An 11,118-nucleotide genomic window follows, 5' to 3' on the forward strand; every position below is an offset into this window, starting at 1 on the left:
TGACCCCATTTGGAGTTTTCTTGGCAAAGATACTGGAGAGGTTTGCTGTTTCCTTCTCCAGATCATTTTACAGATGAGGAAACTGAGGCAAAGAGTCAAGTGACTCAACCATGGTCATACAGCTAGTAAGTATCTGAGGCCAGATTTGAACTCAGGAAGATGAATCTTCCTGAGTTCAAATCTGGCACTAGTCTATCCACTGAGCAGCCTTGTTGCTCCTTAGTAAACATCTACTGTTATCAGGATGGTGTGTTTTTGGAGCATAGAACAGACCAGTCTCAATGGAAGAAAAGTTTTATGTTGGAAGTTTCAGTCAATAAACAAGCTCCTACTATGTGTCAGGCATTGTGCTAAGCACTGGGAATGCACAAAGAGGCAAAAGATAAGTCCCTACCCTCAAGGAACTCACAATCATTGGTAGGAAATAAGACTATAGAGGTAGTTTTGACCTAGATTATAGTAGGTCTTGAATTCCAGGCTAAGGAGTTTGAATGCTGTTTGCTATAGGCATGTTGGAGCCATAGAACACTTCTGAACAAGGGAATGGCAGGAGAAAATTCTGTTTCCTGACAACTAAAGAATTAAATATGGAGAATAGGTAGAAATTACAGAGATATGAGTTTTACTTCAATATAAGGGGAAAAAATCTCTAACAATTAACATTGTCTAAAAATAGAATGGACTACTTTGCGATATAATGAGATCCTTAAAAAAAATGATATCTTTTTGGTTTTTTATCACTTTCATTTCTGAATATATTTGCCTCCTCTCTCCTATCCATTAAGTCATTCCTTGTGACAAAGAATTAAAAAGAAAGAGGAAGGAAGGGTGGAGGAAGGGGGGATGGAGAAAAACTGGTATACCAATGTATTTAAAGGAATATGCTGTTCATACCTGTCATCCCCCTTCTACTTCTTCTGGTACAAGCTTGGAATGTGTTCTTTTTCTCTTCATCTTCAAGCTGATATTGACTATTTGTTCAGGATATTTCAGAGAAGATTCCTGCCAGAGAAAAGATGACTCCTAGGTTCCATTCCAACTCTGAGTTTCTATGAGTCAGTGAGAGAAAGGAAATGTTCAATCCATGGCAAGAAGAAATGAATGATGCAGAATTTGCTTTAGGTTTTATAAGAGGAAGTGTGGGCTTGTGCTTTTGCTGACTCTTTATCCCTACTGTTGCTGCTATACTCAAGCGCACTTGCAGTCATTCCTCATATCCATTCTGTTGTCAAATCTGCTCATTTTTTACCTTCTTAACATCTCTCCTATATGTTCCTTTCTATAGCTACCAACACAGCTGCCATCTTGAAACAACCTCTCACTGAAATGCATCCCCACTCTCCTTGTCCAATGATCATTGGTTCCCTATTACCTCTAGGATCAAATATAAAATCCTCTTGCTAAAAAAAACCCCAAAACTTTGAAAAGCCCTTTTGTAACTCTTTACTACACTTCCAGTCTTTTATACACTTTATGTAAATCCCACCCAAACACTGCAGCTACACAGACTTTCTGTTTTTCCCGCATCTCCTATCTCCATACTTTTGTACTGGCTGGTCCCCATGCCTATAATGCTCTCCCTCCTCGCTTGTACCTCCTGGATTCCCTGGCTTCTTTCAAGTCTCAGCTGAAATCTCACCTTCTACAAGAAGTCTTTCTTGATCTCCCTTAATTTTGTCTTTCCTCCAAGTTAGTTGGCATATTATCTTATATCTATGTAGCTGTTGACATGTCTTCTCCATTAGGATGTACCCTCTGGTAGTAAGCAATTAATGAATATTTGTTAGATCAATTTGTTGACTTCCTTCAAAACTGCCCCAATCCTATCTTGTGCAGGAGGCCTTTTTTTAGGAATTCTTGTCTCTCACCCTCAAGTTGCCTTCCTTTAGGATTACCTCTAATTCATAATGTCTGTACTCTGAATGTGCACTTATTTGCTGTCTCCTCCATTAGAATGTGAGTTGCTTAAGAGTAGGGACTGTGTTTTCACTTTTCTTTGTGTCCCCAGGGTTTAGCATGGTGCTTGATAAATACTTATTGTATGTATTTTATAGTATGAGCTTTTGTACAGTACGTATTGTATTGTATAGTATGGTGCTTAATAAATACTTCTTGCTCATATGGTAGTGCTAGATCCAAGGAAAAGGGGCAGCCAGGTAGCACACTGGGTAGTGTGTTAGGCCTGGGGTCAGGAAGACTTTCTCAGTTCAAAGTTAATTTCAGAGAACTGTGTGACCGTGGGCAAGTCATTTCACCCTGTTTGCCTCAGTTCTCTTATCTGTAAAATGAGCTGGAGAAGGAAATGACAAACTGCTCTAGTATCTTTGCCAAAAAAACCCCAAATGGGGTCATGGGGAGTCAAACATGACTGAAAATAACTGGGACAACAACAAAAGAGCCAAGGAGAATCTGGTTATTGAAGTTCTTTTCTATCTCAAGCAAAAGACATCTCATGTGGGTCCTGTCACTCCATATGATGCCCCATGGATGGTACTGCTTTGGAAGCAGGGACCAAGTGTCCTGATCCTCCCTGAGTCTAAAGCCACAATGAAGTATGTCCCTCAAGTCTAGCATATGATAGGTACTACACTGCAGTGCAAAGGATGCTGGATAGGACCTTGGGCAAGCATCTCCCTAGCTGCAAAAAGAGAAGGTTGCCTATAGGTGATCTATAGGCTTTTAAATCTATTCCTAAGGTCTAAAGCTGAGGCAGGGCAAGGTTGGCAAGAGGGGAAAACTAGCAAACGTTAGCTTATCATTTGCCTTCGTGCGGAAGAACAGAGGTTGCCTCTGTATAAATAAATAAAGCACTGTGTTGCTCAGGTTTCAGCCTTGCTTTTTCATCTGGGAAATCTGTTGCTAATTTAACATCTGTAAATCCCCAAGTTCCTCACCAAGGCCTAAGGTCTGCCTTACAGCCCTGAGGATCAAATGTCTGTCTTACATGCAAAAGGTAACTGGCATCCCTCTGGTAAGGACTGACCTCATTCAGGGTCATTTAAATGGTGTCGCTTTAGGTAGTTTGAGGCACAGCCCTGCTCTGATAGGAAGACAGACCAGCTGATGAGCTGAGCTCGCTGCATCTCTAATTTCTGTAATCACAGCTGGGAAAAAAATGGTCCGCATTTGGTTCTCGTTCCTGGCATTTAGAGCATGAGGCAGTCTTTTATTAAAATTCCTGGAAGATTACTATATCCGTTTATTTCCCCCTGAAGTAATAAACAAGTAAATATTCACTGTTATGGCTTCTTGGAATCCATTGAGAAGTGATGCCACAACTAGGCTGGAGTAGACTGAAAGGACTGTGTTTGGTTTTGCTTTACTGCTCTTCAAAATTTCAGAATATTTTTTCCCAGTAATCAGAGAAGGCCTGATAGAGAACAGATGCTAAATGACCTTTCTTTTCAGGCTTTTGATCCTATTGCTAAGAAGTGATCACCCTGAGAGCAGTGTACCCATCCCCTGACATGCTCTGGATACTCAGGGAAGGGGAAAGCAGGTCTTCAAAAGGCACTTGAGGGAAAAAAATCACATCTCATGTCTCAATTCCCAGTTTCTCTTGCCCAGCTTTTCAGCCTCTCAGATACTTGGATGGCTATAAGGTGTTGGGATCGTTTGTTAACGTATTAAATTTTATTCCACCAACATCTATTAATCACTACTATGTGCCAGGCACTAAGTCAGATGCTGGGAATACGATAATAAAGCATGAAATCATCTCTGTCCTCCAAGTGCTTATATTTTTAATAGGGAATATACCATTTGAAGGCTGCAGTTCAAGTATATTCACAGCTACACCCAGAGGGAAAGAGACCCAAATCTATCCCACCCCTCAAGTGGTGATGCATTTATATTATTGTCTCGCATTTCTATGTTTTGTCATCACACAGGGGAAAAGAAAATCATTTCATTGGTACAGGAAGTGTTGAACCTTTTCTTGAGATGGATTAGAGGTGGTCCTTTGCGAAGGCTGAATAAAAGCTTAGGATTTAAAGGTGGAGTAAATAGAAAGTTATAGACAAATTCAACCTCCTCATTTAGAAGCTAAGAATACTAAAGCCTTCTACGTAACCACCCTAGAACCTGATGCTGCCCAGTTCCCATCTCCATACCCTTGGACAAGCAGATCCTTGTGTTTCCTCCTACACTGACCTTGCCACATGTCACACTGTGTGGTGGAGAGTAGCTCCTGTCTCTGGTGGTAACAGGAGAAGCCTCAGGAAGAGCCCCCCACAGAGATGCAAACGTGTTTGATAGGCATGCCTTTTCTTTTCTTTCCTAATGGCCTTTGTTCAGGACAGAATGAGCTACAGGCTTGTGATTCAGTCAGATGCCACTCTCTATGTCCAGCTGGCAGGATAGAGGAAGAGCTCCCCAGGCCCAGTGCCAAGGCTTACTGACAGCCAAGTATTTGGAACCTTCTTTATTTTTTGAAAATGACCACAGAGATTGGAATAAAGGGAATGGTTCAGACTGGACCCTTCAAGAGTTTATGTGCCCTAAGAATTTAAATTGTATTTAAGGCATTGTGAAAGGAAAATGGCAATGAGAACCAATCATTTCTTAAACATGGAGGGGTAATTAGATGGGGCAAATTCAGTTAGGGGAAAGTGAGTGTGTGGAGGGTTAGCCAGGTAGTACAGTAGCTGGAGCCCTAGAGCCAGAGTAAGATCACCTAAGTGCATAGCCTGCCTCAGACGCTTACTAGCTTTGTGACCCTGGGCAAGTCACTGGGATTTGGTTTCCTCCTCCAGGAGATAATAATAGCCTCTGTCTCATTGGGTTGTTGTAAGGATCAAATGAGATAACAAATAGAAAGTGCCCTGTAAACCATGAAGTCTATGTAAGGGCTATCGTTCAGTCGTTTCAGTTGTATTTGACCCTTTGTGATTCCATTTGGGGTCTTCTTGGCAAAGATACGGTAGTGGTTTGCCATTTCCTTCTCTAGTTCATTTTACAGATGAGGAAACTGAGGCAAGCAGGGTTAAGAGACTTGTCCAAGGTCAAATAGCTAATAAGTGACTGAGGTTAGATTTGAACTTAGGCCTTTCTGACTCCATGTGTGGTGCTCTCTTGCACTGTACCACCTAGCTACCCGAATATAAGTGCTACTTATGAACTTTATAATGATAACTTCTTAGCCTTCACTTCTGAGGGGGAATATCTGGTCTAGGAGGGGGTGGCTACAGTGAACAGATTTCCAAGTTTCCTTCCTTAGCAATGGGAAGGAAACATGGGAATTCACCCTCATAGGGAGAAAGTAAGACCCTTTCTTGCGTTGTCTCTCAAGAAAACATCTCATTTGTCCTGTATTATAATGCTGATTAAAATCATCATCACAGAAAGAGAAAAAGTGAGCAGAGTGGAAAGAATGCTGGGTTCAAAGTCAGGAAATTTCAGCTGTAATTCTGGCCCTGCCATTGATTAGCTGTCTGATGCTGGCCAAATCACCGGGCCTCTCTGGACCTCAGTTTTCTCATCAGAAAAAATAAATGACCTCTAAGGGGCTTCCAGAGCTCCATCAGGCTGTGACTTATCCCCTAAATGCACCTATTTGCATTTGGCACTTTACAAGTGGGTGGCACATTAGTAGGATCAGTTTTATTCTTTGTGCATAGTATCTGGCACACAGTAGGTGCTTGATATCTACAGGGCGATTGCTTGATTATTGAGAGTTAAGAAAAGAAAACAAAACAAAACATGGTCTCAATCCCTATGTCTTTTCCAAAGGAGAAAGTTATCATACCAAGACACTGAACTGTTATAGGTGAGCAGCACTTTATGAGGAGGAGTTAAGAGTTGTTGGGAGTCCATACAAAACCCATTTTGATATTCAGTATGGTGGGGCAGAAGAAGAGGACCCAGAATGAGGCCTTCTTTTGATAGACATTTCTATCAACCCTGCCCTGTTTCTAACTCTCATCTCCACCCAATTCCCCTTCAAAAAGGCTAGAAGAAAGAGGTGGGGGAAGTGCCCCATACATGCACCATTTACACTCACTTAGAAGTGCATAAAGGTATCACATGAAGCAGAACACTGTTTCTGTTTCTGTTTCTCCCTTCCCCCAACAGTGGTACTTGTGTTCTATCAGTCAACCAGCAAGCAATTTATTAAGCACCTACTACATGCCATGAACTTTGCTAAGAGCTGGGCTGGGGATGCAAAGACAAAAATGAGACATGTTTACATTATAGCTGAGAGAGGGGAAGGCCTAGTGACAACTTCTAAAGGGCAGGATTAGGTTGCTATTGGTTGCAAGTGCCCTCTGGAGTCATCCAGAGGGACCAGTCATGAAAGAGCTCTGGATTTAGGGGCAGGATACCGAAATTAGAATCCCAATTCTGACATTTGGCAACTGTATAACTATGGGCAAGCCATTTGCCTTCTCTGGGCCTTGGTTTTCTCAGCTACAAAATGCGTATAACAATACTTGTGCTGTCTTCCTCCAGAGCAGTAACTAAGGCTTTATCCTAGGGCAGAAATTTAGAAGCTGCTAACAGAATTTACATTCCAGCAGTGTAAGTGAATTTAACATGGACCTAGCAAGAGCTAGTTACACTCAGAAGATGTCAGGTGCTTTCTCTCCCTTGTGCTTACAGTCAGGGGTATGTGGAAACCAGCTTTAATGAGATCTCTTCTAACTGTTAAAATATCAGGGTGAAGAGTTATACCTCAGAAATCAGCAAATGCTATAAACCAGGCTTTGATTTATTATTTTGTTAATTATTTAGACTTAATACAGTGATGGAAAAAATGTTAATAATGCAGGTTAAATTTAAAAGTCTATCATGCATACATTTTTCCCCAGAGAACTGGTTGCTCAACATTTGTTAGCATCAGTGTACTCCTCTCCCCATACTCACAAATATCCTCCACACATCTCAAGGTCCCTTGTCACCTCAAGGTTACATTAGCCCTGAGGGAACATACTCTATGTAGATCAAACTACATTTGGAAAAAAGTTATAGGATATATACTTTGGTGCCTACTTTAGGGATAGTTAAATAATTGATGGGAGTGGGGGGGTGAGAATGGAACCCTTTATAGATGAAAAAGCACCCTTTACTCTTATAAGTGGGCTTGCAAATTTTAACTAAACTCAAGCCTACCAGTGCTGTAGACTAAGGAATTTGTGATTGACAGTTCTAAACTGAAGTGGTCATAAGCTAGTCCTTGTGTCTCCTAATGGAGGGGATGGGTGTGAGAAGAAGCAGAATTGGTGACATCTGGGGTGGTCTGGCTCTACCATATCTTCATGGAATTTCCTTTTTATTTTTTTGCTGTTGGCCTGATTTTCTATTGTCTCTGTCTCTAAGGTTTTTGTTAGTCTGTCTGCTCACTTTAAAATAAAAGACCTGTATTCCTAAGGGGAAAAAAGAGTGCTTGCCTTAGACCTTAGACTCTCATGTTATCAGTTGACAACCTATAAAAGGGGGAGTAATGTAAGGGGGTATTGGCCACTGACAGCTCCATTCTTGTGAGCATGAAGAGTGTGCTCTGTCTGATGCAATTCCCCATGCAGATTTCAGAGCATGCACAAACACTCTACAATTGCCTCTTGCCTGCTTACAGTGTGTCCAAGGCTTTTGGATTGGCTGCTAAACCAGAAATGAGTACGCACACAGAATCTACTAACCAGCCAGCTATGTCATACTTTTCCTCTTGATAGTGACCAGTTAGGTCTACTGAAAGCCTTCAGGTGGAAGAAAGCAGTAGCAGTGGCATCTTGCCATCAGCTACATATCTCCCCACCCAGGTAAACACATGTGTATGGATACCTGACACCTGTGTTCTTTGCCTCTTTACAGTTGATCTTCCATTTTCTCCAATACCTGAGATAGCTCTGATCTTGTGAGCTATGAAAAGTTGGATGGAACAGGTGCCAAAGGCTAGAAAATGGAGTCCATACTAGAGTTTGCTGGTAGCTAAACCCACCGAGGAACACCAATGAAATCCACTTTAGCAGTGAATTGGATCTTGTAGCCAAGATGTCTTTTTCTGGGGCAGCTTCACCCATTGGTCGCCCCATATTTGGAAGTGAATTTGGTGGGACATATGCTTTGTAGCAATCACTTTAGGTTGGAGCCCTCTTCCCAGGGATTTTGATTTCTGTTCCTGCAATATCTTCTCATTGGAATATCTATCCCATTGTAAAAATTTTAATTAATATTAATTGGCTAAATTATATTGGGAGACTAATCACTGGGCCAATCCAATAATATGAGAAAGATACTAACTGTACCTGCAATGGATATATAAGAAAACACATTAGTATGAGGCCCTAAGTAAGTAGCATTAGAAAGATGCGCCTCTAGCTCTCAGAGGCCTGATGCAGATATAACGAGCCAGGCCTCTGGGCACCTAACTCAGTGCAAGTGGGAGCTGAGATAAGGCCCTCCAGAGTTCAGATAGGCTACAATAAAATTCTAATTTTTGTATTACTTTACTTTCCTCATAACCACTCTTTGAGGTAGGTAGTATAAGGATTATCATCCTCATCTTACAGATGAAGAAACAGGCATACAGAGTCAAACAATTTGCCCATGGATAGTCATATCATTGGTGAGAATTAGGTGGAAGACAAGAACCCAAACTTCTGACTCCAAGTCTTTTGAGATCTTTCCCAGATATTAGACCCATGATTTTACTAGTCATATCCCAATGTAGCCAATGGTTTATTTCTTTTCTTTTCATGGACACAGATGTCTGTATGACCATGGAAGCTGCATTTTCTTAGTGACTGCCAAACTCTAAGTTGCGTCCCTGTGGAAATAACTGTTGATCTCTCATGATTTCGAAGCCAAACATTTGGGTGCATATTTTTGTTACTGTGCTTTCCATCTAGGAAGTGGGGAGCTTTTCATAAGAATAATGGTCTATTTTCTCTGTGGACTCTCTCTTTGGTTCCCTCGTCTTGCCTTAGGATAACTCCTGGAAAGATGCTGCTTTCCCAGCTGCAGTGAAGGTCATGGACTCCCTGTGAATGCTACGGCTACTGAGACACCAGTTTGGTTGGATCAACAAATTTCTGGAGCCAGGAGGTATTTGTGTGTGGGTTGGAGACAGAGGATCAGAGATTTTGAGCTGAAAGGAACCTTAGAATTCTTATCTGTTCAACCTTCTTCATCTTACAGATAAGGGAACTGAGGCACAAAGAGACTTGCTCAGAGTCACACAGCTGGCGTCTGAGGCAGGATTTTAACTCAGGTCTTCCTGACTCCAAGTGTGCCTTAGACACTATACCATCCTACCTCTCTGAGCATTTGTGCTGTGTGTACATATTGCACACACACACACACACACACACACACACACACACACACACACACACATATATATGTTGTATAAATCAGTATTTCTATCTGTGCTGCCAGAGGAGTATTTTTTCACGTATATATCTGTTAGCAACCCATTTTTTACTTTTCCTGATCTTGAGCTTAAAAGAGAAATCATTTGGTACTATAGTCCATGACCAGGAAATCAATGAAAATTGTAGAATCATAGAATATCACATGGAACAGATCTCAGGGATCATCTAGGTCAACTCATATCTGAAGAGAAATTTCTTCTACTATGTCCCCCAGGTAGGATTACACAGTCTATTTAGGAAGACCTCCAGTGGCAAACAATTCACTACCTGTCATGGCAGCCTATTTCACTTTTGTGAAATACTAATATTAGAAAGTTTGGATTTTTTCATTCTTACAATTGAATTAGGCTACTTCTACAATATCTACCCATTGTTCCTACTTTTTCCCACCAGGGCAAGCAGAATATGTCTGAACCTTCCACATGAAAGCCCTCCAAATTTTTGAGATCAGCTATCAGGCCCCACCTAAGCTTTCTCTTCTCCAAGGTGAACACCTACAGTTCTGACAGGATACAAGTACTAACCCTTGTACATCCTCGTTTTCTAGCTTCATCAATATCTTGCAAAATGTGAAGTTTTATTACTGAAATGTAGTAATGCTCAGAACCATGTACAAATACTACAGATATGGATAGACCAGGTCATAGTACATTGGTATCTCAATGTGACTTGACTTGAATTTGATTTCTTTTTGCTTTCATGACACATTCTTGACTCATTGAGTGACAGACTTAGGAAATGTTGAGCTGACAAGTTAATAATAATTACAGTAGCATTCATGTAGCTCTGATATGAACCAGACACTTCATCTCATTTAATTCTTACAACAACCTTAACATTCATACAGTTGTTATCCCCACTTTACAGTTGAGGAAACTGAGGTTAAGTGTCAGGTTTACATAGCTAGTAAGTTTCTAAAGCCAGATCTGAACTCAGGTTTTGCTGACATTGTGCCCATAGCTCTATCCCCTGTGCAATCTAGCTGTCTCTGAACTTACATGGGCAATAATAATGTTATAGTAACTGTAGCCTCTGAGTCTTTTTTCTTATGAATAATTGTCTAATTGTGCCACCCTTGTCCTATATTTGTGCAGTTGTTTTCTACATATGTGAATGTATATGTACATTGTATGTAAACATATGTAAATATGTGATAGTGATTCAATAGGAGCTTGGTGAAGTTCTTCTAAAACTCAGCCACCAAGCTTTTCCTCCTCTTTGGTTGAGAATAAGACTTGTAGGCATGGGTTAGATAACAAATAGAGGACGTATAACCTGATGGTTGCAAGTAGGCAACTACACCCTCTATACACCTACCTACCATAAAAGTCTATTTAGGTGGGGAGAGGTATGATACTGACCACTCACCAAATTCTACTTGTTTTCCCTTTTTTTAAAGGAATACTTACATTTGAATCCTATCCCAGACACTTACTAGATATTTGACCCAGAGCAAGCTTCCATTTTCTCATCTGTAAAATAGGTGTAATAATACTACCCACCTCATAGAATTGTTATGGAGATCAAAAGACAAACACAAGTAATTTTCTGCTTCCTCTAGGTCAAAATTCAGCCACCCTTGCTTGGTATTTAAAACCCTTCACCATCAGGATGCAGATTACCTTTCCAGTTTTATTATGAAGTCTTCCCCTCCACACACTGCTCTACTTGGCATTCCTCTTATATTACTGTTGTACAGCTTGTCTGTGTTTACTGTGATGAGTTTCATAATGTCTCACTTGAAGTC

This window comes from Notamacropus eugenii, chromosome 1 (genome assembly GCF_028372415.1).
Source record: "Notamacropus eugenii isolate mMacEug1 chromosome 1, mMacEug1.pri_v2, whole genome shotgun sequence".
Classification (NCBI taxonomy): domain Eukaryota; kingdom Metazoa; phylum Chordata; class Mammalia; order Diprotodontia; family Macropodidae; genus Notamacropus; species Notamacropus eugenii.